The 13,809-nt window shown below is 44.7% G+C and overlaps 1 protein-coding gene and 4 non-coding genes across 5 annotated transcripts in view; 3 read left to right on the forward strand and 2 right to left on the reverse strand.

Moving 5' to 3' along the window:
* LOC138243434 (uncharacterized) overlaps positions 1-13,809 on the forward strand; it is a 421,149-nt gene that overhangs the window by 164,046 nt on the left and 243,294 nt on the right. The gene's annotated exons all lie outside the window — the stretch shown is intronic.
* trnaf-aaa (transfer RNA phenylalanine (anticodon AAA)) lies at positions 1,027-1,109 on the forward strand. Its single transcript has one exon. It is a non-coding gene; the product is annotated as a tRNA-Phe (tRNA).
* On the forward strand, positions 3,869-3,950 carry trnal-aag (transfer RNA leucine (anticodon AAG)). Its single transcript has one exon. It is a non-coding gene; the product is annotated as a tRNA-Leu (tRNA).
* trnat-agu (transfer RNA threonine (anticodon AGU)) lies at positions 4,963-5,036 on the reverse strand. The gene has a single exon. It is a non-coding gene; the product is annotated as a tRNA-Thr (tRNA).
* On the reverse strand, positions 11,613-11,684 carry trnah-gug (transfer RNA histidin (anticodon GUG)). Its single transcript has one exon. It is a non-coding gene; the product is annotated as a tRNA-His (tRNA).

Here is a 13,809-nt window from a genome sequence, read left to right on the forward strand (position 1 = left end):
GAGTCCGGCAGTACTACGACCTGCGCTGCAGGGGGCCTGCCTTCCAGCCCTGGGACTTGGTTTGGGTGTACAGCCCGCTCCGCCGCAAAGGCCTCAGCCCTAAGCTGGCGCCTTTGTGGGAGGGGGCCGCTGAGGTCCTCGGGGTGGTAGGCAAGGTCTGCTACCGGGGGAGAGTGATGGTTCTGCACCGAGACCGCCTGGCCCCCTACCGGGACCGGGAGGAGGAGCCCCGCGGGGAGGCTCCAGAGGAGCAGCCAGGGCCAGAGCCGACCGACAATGGGGTGACCGCGGGCCGCGGGCCGCCGGCCACCACCGCTTCGTAACAGCCGCTCACGCAGAGTTCCACAGCCTTTAGCAGAGTATGAGTATAGCCTGAGGGGGGTGTTCGATGTCGGCGGGACGCCAGACGCTTCAGGTGGGGACAGTGTAACCCCCCTGGCCCGGTGGTGAGGAGGAAGTGCACCTAGGCACTCATGGTACCATGTAGCCTTATAAGTGTATAGCCTGTTGTCAAGTAATTACCACCCTAACGATCTGAACATGCTCTATCAGTCTCCTCATGTGTGTATGTCCTGTGTTTGGTTTTGTGTGGTTTAAAAGAATGAAGCTGTCGCTTGGTTAACTATCACGTCGCCACTTGACCTTTTCCTGAGGGAACCTGAAAACAGTACAATATTATAGCATGAACCCTTGACGATTTTCTTGATACGTTTTATGTGCTCGTTTGTATTATATGTATTTTTGTTGTTCAAATTAAAAGTAAAAGACACAACTTTCCGGATGCGGCTGCTGTAAAAATAAAATGACATCAAGGGTGCTGTACGCAGAGGTCTGAAACCTGCTCCACAGAAGATCTTTATCCAGAGGTGTTAAAGAAGTCGAGATCTCGCCATGAGAGGGGAAGCATCTCAGAAAAAGCAGGTGCAGTCGGTTCCACTGTCATAACGCCACTAATTCGGGCGACAAGAGCAAAACCCACCTGGCTTCCTCCGGGCAAGTAATGAGACAAAGAAACAGCACACAGCGGGTAGTGTGGCTGAGCGGTCTAAGGCACTGGAGTAAAGCTCCAGTCTCTTCTGGGGGCGTGGGTTTGAATCCCACCGCTGCCAGGTGCTTCTCTCGAGACCCCCTTTCAGCTGGCTTCAGACGAAGGAAACTGCTTTTTGGCAGTCTCTCGAGAAACTAAGCAGAGTGTTTAAAGATACTTTCTCAGCTTGACATCAAGGCACAAAACAAAAACCTTCTTGCGTCCTCTCAACCCAAAAGCGCTTTGCCACTTTTTGCGTTATGCAGGGAACGACGTCTGCCCAGATCACTTTTGTGTCAATGCAAATCGTAGTGTGCCCTCCGTTTTAATGTTGGCTGTGCTGGCGTGCTGCTTCTGTCTGTGAAACTTGAATGTTCTGCTTCTTCACACCAAATCATCGGCGGGGGTTGAGCTTGTTAAATCTTTGCGCATAGCGCTCCTTTGGAAGTACTTTGTCCAAGTTCAAAAGCGATCGTGGGATTTACTTCATGCGTGCCAAAAAGCATGCCTCGCACGACAGATTTAAATGGGGAATGGAGCCTGCTTCTTGCTGTTTTTCCTGTGGTTGCAGTTACAAAGTTGATCATGCTTTCACATTCTGTTAACAGTATTCACTGGCTGAGCTTTATCAGTTGGTTCGTAAAGGAATCTCTGCTTCGGTTCCAGAAAAGTCATCTGTGGTGTGTTTTTTTCCGTGCCCATGGCAGTCTTTTAAAGCTGGTAGTAGTGGCGGCGAAGTTAATTTTTTATCCTCTTTAAAAGAATAAGGACGGGCTGGGGCGAGCTCCATTTACCACTCTTTCAGCTAACCGCCGAACTCCCGAACTGATTACACTGCAGAGCCACAGGCGCCTCGCTTTTCTCCATTCTCTGGGTCAGGGTGAAAAAAAACTTGCTGGTATTAGCTGGCCTGCTGGGAGCACCTCTTCTTCACTGATAAGCAAGATTTGTGTGTCATCTTTCTCAAGCTGTATAGATTTCTTTCAAAACAAGTTGTTCCAGAAAGGAAACGAACACTTGCATTCACCTGAATTAAAAGGCATGGGATTTGCCCGTAAGGATAAATTCTGTACAGTAAGACAGGAAGAAAGGCACCGCTGGGAAACGGACCCAGGATCTCCTGTTTACTAGACAGGCGCTTTAGCCAACTAAGCCACGGCGCCGGCAAAGTGCTGTCCTTTGACAGCCACATGGACACGTCTCAACTGCTCTGAGACATCTGCATTCGGTGTGCACCGAGCCTGCTCGCCTTGCAAGTTTCCTCATTTACATGCGATAGCTCCACCACTAAGAGAAAGGATGAGAAATGGCTTTTATCTGGCACTTTTCATGTCAGAGGATCTCAATCTGCTTTCCGTGTACAAGAGGATGTCCAACTCATGTAGCTAAAGACGTAGACGACAGTGCTCCACTGAAATCTTGATCTCACAACCCTCGGCATGACTCCTCTGTGTTCTGCTTTAGACAAAGGGGGGAAAAGACTTCTTTCATCACACGTTTTGCACTGTTTACGGTGTTTGCAGTGCTCTTTCTTAAATGAAAACCAGGAATCGGCACCATATGAGGTGAGACTAGATAATATTGGATCAAGTAGCCTCGCCATTCCATGCGTGACGTGCGCAAAGTGTAATTCTTGTCTTTATAGTGTGCTTGTTAGAGACTTAGCTGGCACCCAGAGCGCTTTAAATCCGGGAGTCAGCAGCTCAAGACAATAGAGCTTCCTTCGTCTATGTTTTTTGCGTGAAGGGGGAAACCATGCGTGTGCTGCAAACGATCTTAGTATCGAAGTGCCGTCCCACATAACCGATCCGAACAATCTGCTTTACAGAGGAGCACTGCCGGAGCTTATCGTTGGCAAACTGAAGACCAGGCTGACCTCTTCTGTGACTCTTGAACACTGAGTCTCAAGGTTGTGAATTCAAGCTCCACGCTGGCGGGAAATTCCATAGGTAATGATCACATTTTCTTGCATGCTAATCAAAAGAAATATTAAGAAACTTTTCCCGATACCAGTTTTTTACAAAAGTAAAGGCACACGGCACATGTGTGCCACATCACGTCAGAGTTTAGTGACAACTACCTCAGAGATTGTAAGCTGGGTATTTTCAGATCAGATCACTTTTTGTATCAAAGGTTCAAGCAAACCCGAATACTTTTGCAAGAGACATTTCAGAATCCCAGTCAAATCCAGTACGATTGCTGGATCCTTTGAATTCGACTGAACTATAGCACAGATCTGCAGTCCACCATTAGAATACTGTGGGTGTGCTGTATAAGCCATACCGCCCAAAATAGTTCTAAAACAGGAGAAGCATCCTCGTTTAGGAATGTGGTATAAAGTGAAATGGTCTGGGAAGAGTCCTACGTTTGAACAGTTCAAAATAGATGTCAAGGGGTATTTACGGACTCTTTCGAAATGTAAGAACAAGCTGTGCGGACCTTATCTTTATTTACCTTGTGTAATCGTTTTTCATAAAGTGTACTTGTATTATAGCATGTGCCCTTGACGATTTTCTTGATACGTTATATGTGCTCTTGTTTGTATTGTATGTAGTTTTGTTGTTCAAATAAAACGTAAAAGACACAACTTTCCGGATGCGGCTGCTGTAAAAATAAAATGACATCAAGGGTGCTGTACGCAGAGGTCTGAAACCTGCTCCACAGAAGATCTTTATCCAGAAGTGTTAAAGAAGTCGATATCTCGCCATGAGAGGGGAAGCATCTCAGAAAAAGCAGGTGCAGTCGGTTCCACGGTCATAACGCCACTAAGTCGGGCGACAAGAGCAAAACCCACCCGGCTTCCTCCGGGCAAGTAATGAGACAAAGAAACAACACACAGCGGGTAGCGTGGCCGAGCGGTCTAAGGCGCTGGATTAAGGCTCCAGTCTCTTCGGGGGCGTGGGTTCGAATCCCACCGCTGCCAGGTGCTTCTGTCGAGACCCCCTTTCAGCTGGCTTCAGACGAAAGGGAGGGAACTGCTTTTTGGCAGTCTCTCGAGAAACTAAGCAAAGTGTTTAAAGATACTTTCTCAGCTTGACATCAAGGCACAAAACAAAAACCTTCTTGCGTCCTCTCAACCCAAAAGCGCTTTGCCACTTTTTGCGTTATGCAGGGAACGACGTCTGCCCAGATCACTTTTGTGTCAATGCAAATCGTAGTGTGCCCTCCGTTTTAATGTTGGCTGTGCTGGCGTGCTGCTTCTGTCTGTGAAACTTGAATGTTCTGCTTCTTCACACCAAATCATCGGCGGGGGTTGAGCTTGTTAAATCTTTGCGCATAGCGCTCCTTTGGAAGTACTTTGTCCAAGTTCAAAAGCGATCGTGGGATTTACTTCATGCGTGCCAAAAAGCATGCCTCGCACGACAGATTTAAATGGGGAATGGAGCCTGCTTCTTGCTGTTTTTCCTGTGGTTGCAGTTACAAAGTTGATCGTGGTTTCACATTCTGTTAACAGTATTCACTGGCTGAGCTTTATCAGTTGGTTCGTAAAGGAATCTCTGCTTCGGTTCCAGAAAAGTCATCTGTGGTGTGTTTTTTTCCGTGCCCATGGCAGTCTTTTAAAGCTGGTAGTAGTGGCGGCGAAGTTAATTTTTTATCCTCTTTAAAAGAATAAGGACGGGCTGGGGCGAGCTCCATTTACCACTCTTTCAGCTAACCGCCGAACTCCCGAACTGATTACACTGCAGAGCCACAGGCGCCTCGCTTTTCTCCATTCTCTGGGTCAGGGTGAAAAAAAACTTGCTGGTATTAGCTGGCCTGCTGGGAGCACCTCTTCTTCACTGATAAGCAAGATTTGTGTGTCATCTTTCTCAAGCTGTATAGATTTCTTTCAAAACAAGTTGTTCCAGAAAGGAAACGAACACTTGCATTCACCTGAATTAAAAGGCATGGGATTTGCCCGTAAGGATAAATTCTGTACAGTAAGACAGGAAGAAAGGCACCGCTGGGAATCGGACCCAGGATCTCCTGTTTACTAGACAGGCGCTTTAGCCAACTAAGCCACGGCGCCGGCAAAGTGCTGTCCTTTGACAGCCACATGGACACGTCTCAACTGCTCTGAGACATCTGCATTCGGTGTGGACCGAGCCTGCTCGCCTTGCAAGTTTCCTCATTTACATGCGATAGCTCCACCACTAAGAGAAAGGATGAGAAATGGCTTTTATCTGGCACTTTTCATGTCAGAGGATCTCAATCTGCTTTCCGTGTACAAGAGGATGTCCAACTCATGTAGCTAAAGACGTAGACGACAGTGCTCCACTGAAATCTTGATCTCACAACCCTCGGCATGACTCCGCTGTTTAGACAAAGGGGGGAAAAGACTTCTTTCATCACACGTTTTGCACTGTTTACGGTGTTTGCAGTGCTCTTTCTTAAATGAAAACCAGGAATCGGCACCATATGAGGTGAGACTAGATAATATTGGATCAAGTAGCCTCGCCATTCCATGCGTGACGTGCGCAAAGTGTAATTCCTGTCTTTATAGTGTGCTTGTTAGAGACTAAGCTGGCACCCAGAGCGCTTTAAATCCGGGAGTCAGCAGCCCAAGACAATAGAGCTTCCTTCGTCTATGTTTTTTGCGTGAAGGGGGAAACCATGCGTGTGCTGCAAACGATCTTAGTATCGAAGTGCCGTCCCACATAACCGATCCGAACAATCTGCTTTACAGAGGAGCACTGCCGGAGCTTATCGTTGGCAAACTGAAGACCAGGCTGACCTCTTCTGTGACTCTTGAACACTGAGTCTCAAGGTTGTGAATTCAAGCTCCACGCTGGCGGGAAATTCCACCTCTACATACCCGACCACCACTGCATCACACAGCTGCCAGCGCACCTCACCGTGCCAGACCACCACTGCGTCACATAGCTGCAAGCGCACCTCACCGTGCCAAGCCACCACTGCATCATACAGCTGCCAGGGCACCTCACCGTGTCAGGCCACCACTGCGTCACACATATTTCAGCGCCATATATTTCATGGATATTATGGAATATAATGGATGGATATCTTAGTTATCTTTCTAGTTCACAGGTTTGCATGCATAATTTAATTTTGAAAGCCACTGAGACATCAAGTACTACTGTTGTATTTATGAAAAAGAAACAAAACAAAAAACATACTAACAACTGTGCCATCCTACTCCTTAGTTAATACATTTTATTATTCATAAACAGTTAACATTGTTAGCAAAATATTTTGAATTATATTTAACCCTATTTTTTCTTTAGTTTTGTATTTAACTTATTATATGATAGTCAGACTTAATGTATATTGGAACAATGAAAATATATTTTTACAAGATTTTACATTAAGCACTTAAAATTAATATGGTTAATAATAGTAAACTGTAACATGCTGTAACAAGATCGGTTAAACTGCGAAGAAAATGCTTTCAGAGAAAATGTTTCAGGTGTGAAGAACATAGATTTCCAATGCAATTTCAACCAAACCTGTTCCCACACACCCTGCCCCCACTACCATTAGAATATACACAAACATTTTAGCGTTTCATTCTGAGCAGAAGACCCTCACACCTGAAGAGTGCTGGCTGTGACGAATTAAACCGGTTTTACAGGTTTCAATCACAGACCATGTGACATGGGAGTCAGTAAACTAACACACAGCGCCACCGGATTTGATAACGCTATAAAAACGCTATAAAATAATGTGACTTGGCACAGAACAAGTTTACAGCACAGTACAAAAATAAATGCTGACCATGACTTTAGAAGCATAAATTGCCTTACACTCAATTTAAACACAAGCTGTCTTTAGCCCTCTAAACTGGTTCATACAGAAATGTAGAGATCCAGGCTCAGAACACACAGCTTCATTAGCGAATACATATGCAGGACAACTAGAGAAGACGTTTTACAGAGAATGGATTTTTAGAAACATCCCATCAGTGACATCACTGAAGTCAACTCCTAGGTACTGTAACTGTCGTGTGGATAGTTTCACAAGAATCAGACAAAGGTTTAAGCATCGCTTGTTCTAGATAAAACTGCAAAAAAAAAACCAACAACCAATAATTAACTTCTTTGCGGCTCTGTTTGCCCAAAACATATATTCACAACGTGAAATCTAGAAAATAATATTACGTAACCAAAATCCGCAATATGGAAACAGAACCTGTGTAATTGTTGATAGATGATGTACTCGTAACATTTTTTTCAAGACGAACTACAACATTTAAAAAATGACTTGTATGTACTTGATATCTCTAATCAATCCACGGGTCCCAGCACAAAATGAAACTAAAACACATACCGTTTCGCGCTTCTTATTAGTTGCTCAAAAGTAATTTGACCGTATGGAATGCATAATATAAACCTAGAAACATGAGCAGTGTTTGTGAGCAGTATTTAAGCAGTATTTGAGCAGTATTTAAGCACTGTAGTATCGGTGTTAAGACATACCGTTCAAATACTGTAAATCAAGTTAAAAATATCTCAAGACCGATTTTTGTCATAATGAAACCATGTTTCGTGTATGTTTTCTTTTTCATCTTGAAATAACTCATTTCTAAATACCTTTTTCACTGTTAACATCTTGCAGCAACTCTGCAACAAAATATACACTCTGACAGTTCATCCTGCTACCAACATTAAATAAGATTTAAATAAGATTTCTATATTTATGTCTTTATTTAGTGGTTTCATTAGTGACAAAGGCTAAACTTTCTTGGAAAAATGTATTTTATGTGTTGCAGAAAAAACTGACTTGCTTTAACAAAATATTTTACAAATCCTTTCACCTGGCATTTTCGTAGTTAGAAATTATGCAACGCTCTGTTAAAAGCAAGGGAGTTTTTATGTCCGTTGCAGTTCTTTTGCAACATGAATTTAATTATATCGTTATTAATTTCTTGAGATACGCGATTCCATATTATATTCCCTTTTAATCAAATTCTAAAAGTATGCTTGTTGACTCCGGTATCACGTTAGTTAAAGACTTCGAAGCTTACAATGTTTAGGGAGAAATGGAATACTGGTGTGTATTTTTTTCTTTAAAGTACCGAGACCAGCCATATACTGTATGTTTATGTTCCAAAATTAATATAGTTTATGGCCTTCACACGCGTTACAGTATGCTCCTATTCTTTTTATGCTCAGCTACTAAGATTTCCCTTCAGTGGTAAAATTCAATATCTACAACGGGCACAGTAAAGACGTTTACAGTAAGTCTTTCTACGACAGACCAATGGACCACGAGTGCCCCTGTCGGTCAACCAATCACGCACCGCGGTATTTTGCGTCATCGCGTGTCACGATGCACGAAGCCGTAGCCAATTACCTCCGGTACGTGTCTGTACCGCGCACTTTGAATGGCTGCATCTGTAAGGAGATTGGAAAATATAAGAGTGTCTGAAACGTATAAGTACAGTACAGGTGGACGTAAAAGTAGTTAGATAAACAGTTTTTGTATTTTTATACAATTAGTTGCAATAGTGGAAACAATTTGGATTTTTTCGAATGTCTCGAAACCAGACATGCTGAAATGCTGTAGGTTTAGAATCGAGACTGGGGAGAATAACGTCTTGTGAGAAGATCTGTTTACCTAACGATTAGATCCTGTAAATCCCTTGTAGCCTCCCTAAGTCTGTCCCAGTCCAGTGGATAAAAATGTACTGTTAATGGAGTGTTGGTTTCTCTGTTAGGGGATACTGGAGCACTACTGTCATGCTTGTTTCACTCCTCTGTTCAACAGTGTGCTATAGAGTAATGCATATGGGGAGACGGCAGGAGGCCACAGGAGTATTGGGGCAGCAAGTTTTACTTGCCGAGTACCAGATTTTAATGGGTGGTTTTATCCCAGATCTATTGGGTTGGAATATTATGCATTACAAAGAATGACTATCAAGAACAGGGTATCACGTGGCTTCAACTGACTGTGATCACTCAGTATGTTGATGGTATTCTGAGTTCTTCCCCTGACGAGGAAACCCACAAGTCTGAGTTGCTTCAGCTTTAGAGTGTCTAATATTAAGCAGTTATAATAAGGCCCTTTTGTGTCGAGCATTGTGGAATTTTAACAGGGCCAGGGTGCAATGTTTTTACGGGGTGAGCACAACTTTTAACAGATCTGCTTAAGGGGGGAGTGCAGTACAAGGACAAGATTGCCTTGGTTCCAGCAGCAAAAGCCGCCTGTAATCATTTGAAACAAGCTCTCTTACAGGTGCTGAGACTGGGGTTTCCTCAGATGGATCAACCATTCCTTTATATGTAAGTGTGGACAAAGGGTTACTGTATATGTATATAATGTATGTATTTGTTGCATGTAGGCCACAATTCTGGATGGCTATGGAGAAATAGGATTCTCTCACAACGGCAGGGACAGTTAAGAATACTGGGCTTGTCTCTGAACTGATTTGTAGTTTTACAGCTGCCGACAGAAGCAGCTTGAGTAAGGTGTAAATAACACAATAAATAAAGAATTCCAGTAACTCAAGGTAACAACCATGCAGATGCAGATGCCAGACGAGCGGCACTGGGAGAGCGGGAGTCTGAGACCCCTGTGAAACCTCTATTGGGGAAAGGGGAGAATTCAGGTTGAGGGCTTTAATAGATGTTTAATAGTGGTTAGAACAAATGTGTAAAAATGTGGGGTTGTATAATGATGGGATGTGGGCTGGCACATACCCAAGTGTATGACAAAGATGATCCCGTGGTACGGACAGCCCTTCCCCTTGGATACTGATCTAGGGGCATACTACACTGGGAAGGTGTGCCAGGCTGTAATTGTCTCACTAGGGGTAAGTTAGAAGTCACATTGCCCCCATCACCCACAGTCTGAAAGACCAACTAAGGAAATATCAACTGAAGGAACACCGTGGGTAGATGCTCTACCTGCAGTCCTGTGCGGTTTGCGGGCTGGAGCAAACAGAACTGTGAGACTGAGCCCATTTGAGATCATCACGGGAAGCCAAAGAAGCTCCCTGGAGGCCAAGTTTGGCTAACGCACTGATGAATTAACTAACTCTCTATTAAAGTATTGTAGGTTTGTTAACTGAAGCAGTGCACAGGGCTCGTGAACAGGTGCCGGACGCTTGGGGACCTCCAGTAGAGGGGAGACATGACCGGATACCTGGCGAGTGGGTGTAGGTGAAGAAGAGATACCCTGCCAGACGTTGCAATCCTGCTGGGAGGGACCATATCAAGTGCCACCAACTACTGACTGTGCCATCTGAGTGACAGGATGAGATCGCTGGATCCGCGTATCGCACTTTCACCGACCCACGGCACCAGAGACTGAGTGAACAGAAAGAAGGATGTTGTTACCGTTTCTGTGTCTGATGCTTCCTAAGACCAACAGTGTGCTTGTTAGGCCAGAGGAGCATTACTGGGGATATGGTATCAATACATCCGGGTGTTGGCATATCTATCAGCCAAAAAATTATAATCGGAGTTGGGTCAATATTGCTGTTCCAAGATCCCGACGATAGATCTCCACATGGCTGAGGTCTGCGTTTGGGTCCTGGAGTAGGACTTTATATATTTGTAGGATTAGGGTTGTTTTATATGTATAATTGTAACTATCACTTGTACAAAAACATCAATAACATCTTGTTGTAACCGTGGAACGCACAATGTCATGGTAATGCATGCCTGTACATCGAAAAAGGAAAGATCTGCCCTGACATTGTATGTGTAAAAATAGGCAGTCCTGACGTATGCCATATTTTATAAGGGGGCAATGAAGTGAGAGACAAGATGTTAAAAGGGTTAACTTAAGTCAGTTCTGCCTGAAAATTAGACTTCTAACCAACGGGTTTATGGCAGGAAAGGGGGTTAACTGATAAGGATGCCAGATGCGAACAAGGAACCCCCTGGGGGCATAATCTTAAACTGACCATTTGGCCAGGGCCTCTTAACTGGCCAAATACCATGACCCCCCCCTCCCTTACCATAACATCGAATGACGTCTGAAGCAGCAAGGAAGGACTATATAACCTAAAAGTTTGTACCGGCACATCGAACAATACTTCGGTTTTGTTGTTTCTTGCGGGAAACAAGACTTCGGCTTTATTGTTCCTTGCATGCAATAAACTCATCTGTTTTACTTCATCTCAGGATCAAGAACCTTATTCCTTCTGTTACAACAGTAGCAAATGCATGTTCCTTCTGTACGCGGAGCCGATCATTTGCAATTGGGCTGTGCCGACAGACCAGGACGAGCTCTGTTGGCTCAAAAGCAGAACAGGACCTGCAAGAACAACAGAAATATTAGCATTCAGCGGGGGCCTCTTAGTGAGCCCAAGATCTCATCAAGAATTGGCTCCAGCAACAGGGCTGGGCGCATTGTTCGATTCTCCGACCACTCTCGGTGTAAACAAGTCCCTCCTGGTCTCTGCTTGAATTGCACTTTCCTGCGTTTGCTTTGGTGTAACTGGCTTCCCCTGCATGGGCGAATGTGAAGAAGATCCTTAGTAAGTCATTGAAGAAACCCGAGAAGAGTTCAGAGTGGCCTCTGTCGTTCATCAACGATCCAGTTAGGCAGTACTCCTCTGTAAAGCGCCGTTCGTTCACATCGATTGGCTTTTTTTTGCCTTCATTTGTGCAAATAGTGAAAGCAGACGCCCCTGTTTTGCCGTGACCCGGATTCGAACCAGGGTTGTTGCGGCCACAACGCAAAGTACTGACCACTATACGATCACAGCAAGTTACCAATACACACATGGCAGGGCGGAAAAGGCTGTGCTCTCTTCGTGTGACATAATTCGGAAAAGTCCTGACGTTGCATTTCAACTGAGCCCCAGTATACATCGAACCTTCGACACTCTGAGTGACAACTCTCTTGCGTGTTTTCTCATATTTATGTAGTTTGCTTGCATGATGCCCGGAACAGCGGGGTTGTGCGTTCCCATATGGTCTAGCGGTTAGGATTCCTGGTTTTCACCCTGGTTTTACCTTCTGCTTTCCAAAAGATCAGCACCGTGTACGAAGGAGCCGCATTAAAACTACTCGAACGTGCAAAACGTGCGAGTAGAGGGGGCGCTTGTTTCCAGCTGAAACTTCTCGCGTGTGAGACGAGCTGATCATCGCTGCAGGAGGTGGGAGGGTTACTGTGGTAGACAGGGCTGACCTTCGGCTATAGGACTTATACTCTCCGAGATGATATTTGCACCTTCTGGAGAGGCGATTTTCTCTACTTCAGTAGCCCGATTTCGTCGATTGCGTGGAGAGGGCTGTAGAATGTGGCGCCGCCTTTCCTGCTCCGTCCATGACAGGCGTGCTGGTCTCTGGAGAGAGAGCACGGTCCATCAGCGCACTCCAATAAAAGCACTGGAAGCAGCTGAATCGCATTGGCGAAGCTCAGCACTGGGCCGCTGGGCACATCTTACCACCGTTTCCGTAGTGTAGTGGTTATCACGTTCGTCTCACATGAGAAAGGTCCCCGGTTCGAAACCGGGCGGGAAAAACAACAGACTTCTTTTGTCGCCACGCATAAAAGGGGATTGGGGATTCGCCTAGCGCTGTGATCGAACAGACCCACTCACCTCTTAGTGTGGCGGGATCTGCACAGTGCATGTCGCAGCGCTTCCTGCTTTCACTTCAATGTGCTTCCTGATGTCGAGACGTGTGCCGTGTGGAGGCTCTGAAAGCGAGAGCAATGAAAAGGTTTACGACGCTGTGAAAGAAAACAGAGAAGTGAAAGGCAGTCCTTTCTCTAAGGAGGTAAAAGAAAAGCTACTACCCGTCGGGGAATCAAACCCCAGTCTCCCGCGTGACAGGCGGGGATACTTGCCACTGAAGAAAGATGTGAAGACGGGGGTTTGAATTTAATCCTTTCTGTATGAGGTTTAGACTTCTAAGTCACAAGCTGGGGTTTATGGTAGGAAAGGGGGTTAACTGATAAGGATTCCAGATGCAAGCTAGGAACCCCCCTGTGTGTAATCTTAAACTGACTATTTGGCCAGGACCTCGTAAACTGGCCAAATACCATGATTCCCCCTCTTTACCATCAGACTGAGTGACGTCAGAAACGGAGAAGAAGATACTATATAACCCAAAAGTTTGTACCGGTACGGGGAACAATACTTCGGTTTTGATGTTTCTTGCGGGAAACAAGACTTCGGCTTTATTGTTCCTTGCATGCAATAAACTCATCTGTTTTACTTCATCTCAGGATCAAGAACCTTATTCCTTCTTTTACAACACTTTCATTGATCTGGTAAGAGTCATTTTCCTGGTCAGTAATAAAATAGTGAAAATGACAGTAGAATCTTGCACAACAATGTATCAAGCTGAGATTTTTTTTCTCTCTAGCAATGATTTAGAATGACATTTTAGAGCACTACAGCTGTGAGCTTTTGAAAGGAAGTACATTGTGTTTCCACAACATACTTATACAAATAATGTTTCCATGGTGATGGAACTGTAGAAATAATGTGCAGGTCAGAGATCAGTGTCTTCACATCCCCTCTCCAGGGAGAAAATCCTGCTGCAGTGGTGTTGCGGTAGAGGGAGGGGATAGAAAAGAGGTGCGCAGTGCCCAGGGAGCTGTTATCAGCAGGGAAGCAGAAGTGCCAGATAAGAATTTGACCTCCACCTAAATTTATGTCTGAATAACATTATATACAGATGCAGCTTCTCAGAACACATGGTATTTCTTCTAGATATGGTAAAAGTTGTGCCGTGCCTTATGCATTTCACTGGCCAAAGACAATCAATAGGTTGCACTTAGATGTTATTAAAACGATTACTTCATTCAATCTGTTTCTCTAATGTGCATGTTTAAATCCATTTAATATTGAATATTAATATGACATTTTACAACTAAGG

This window comes from Lepisosteus oculatus, chromosome 14 (genome assembly GCF_040954835.1).
Source record: "Lepisosteus oculatus isolate fLepOcu1 chromosome 14, fLepOcu1.hap2, whole genome shotgun sequence".
NCBI classification, from domain to species: Eukaryota; Metazoa; Chordata; class Actinopteri; order Semionotiformes; family Lepisosteidae; genus Lepisosteus; species Lepisosteus oculatus.